This window comes from Syngnathus acus, chromosome 19, assembly GCF_901709675.1.
Source record: "Syngnathus acus chromosome 19, fSynAcu1.2, whole genome shotgun sequence".
In the NCBI taxonomy this organism is placed as follows: Eukaryota; Metazoa; Chordata; class Actinopteri; order Syngnathiformes; family Syngnathidae; genus Syngnathus; species Syngnathus acus.
The window spans coordinates 1,268,203-1,269,125 of record NC_051103.1 but is presented as its reverse complement, the minus strand read 5'-3'; the positions used below and the strand labels follow the sequence as shown (position 1 = coordinate 1,269,125).

Sequence of the window (923 nt, the reverse complement as noted above, 5' to 3'; positions counted from 1 at the left end):
CCACGAGCCTTACGGGAATATGTGGCTTGTAAGCTTGTGTGTAACACTTTTGCAAAAATGAAAAAAAAAAAAAATGGGTGACATTATTTGAATATGCCATGATGCTTTATCCATTGCGCCACTCGCCCTACAAGTTACGGCTATTGACCGTAAACTTGTGTGGAAAATCGTCATTGTCCAAAAGATGGCAGTTTAGCAATAGTGAGCAAGGGAGAAATTCTTCAAAGTAATTTGATAATGCCATGACCCGGATTTGAACCGGGGTTGCTGCGGCCACAACGCAGAGTACTAACCACTATACGATCATGGCCAATATGCGCAACTTATTTAACGCTACTACATACAGGCCATGATCGTGTAGTGGTTAATGGTGTTCGATTCGAATCCGGGTTATGGTATAATCAAATTACCTTGTTGAATTTGTCTGCTGGTCACTGTTGCTAAACAGCCTTCCTTTGGACAATGACAGTTTTCCACACAAGTTTACAGTCGATACAGTCTTGTAGGGCAGTGGTCCCCAACCACCGGGCCGCGGACCAGTACCGGTCCGTGGGTCACTTGGTACCGGGCCGCGGAGCCGCACAGGAAAAAAATAAAAAATAAAATAAAAAAGATTTCTTTTTTTTTTTTTCATTGACCATCAATTCATTCAGGTTAAGACGCTCGTCCCGGTCACGTGACATGTTTCCCCAGTCGAGCCCGCAAAGCTAGCAAAAATGAGTAAGAATTTATTTTGAAAAATATAAAAAATTTGGCGAATCTCTCCCAATTACATCTGTCGGTGCATCTGAAAAATAAGGACTCTTGACACAGGGCGCTCGTCTCGGTCACGTGATATGTCACCACAGTCAAGCCCGCGAGGCAAGCAAAAATGAGCAAGAAACAGAGAAGTTTGGAAAGCTTCTTCGGAAAGGGAAAAACGT

At 43.3% G+C, this 923-nt stretch overlaps 1 non-coding gene across 1 annotated transcript; it reads right to left on the bottom strand.

The window, feature by feature from the left end:
* Positions 1-238: 238 nt before the first annotated feature.
* Positions 239-310, bottom strand: trnah-gug. Its single transcript has one exon. It is a non-coding gene; the product is annotated as a tRNA-His (tRNA).
* Positions 311-923: the final 613 nt, after the last annotated feature.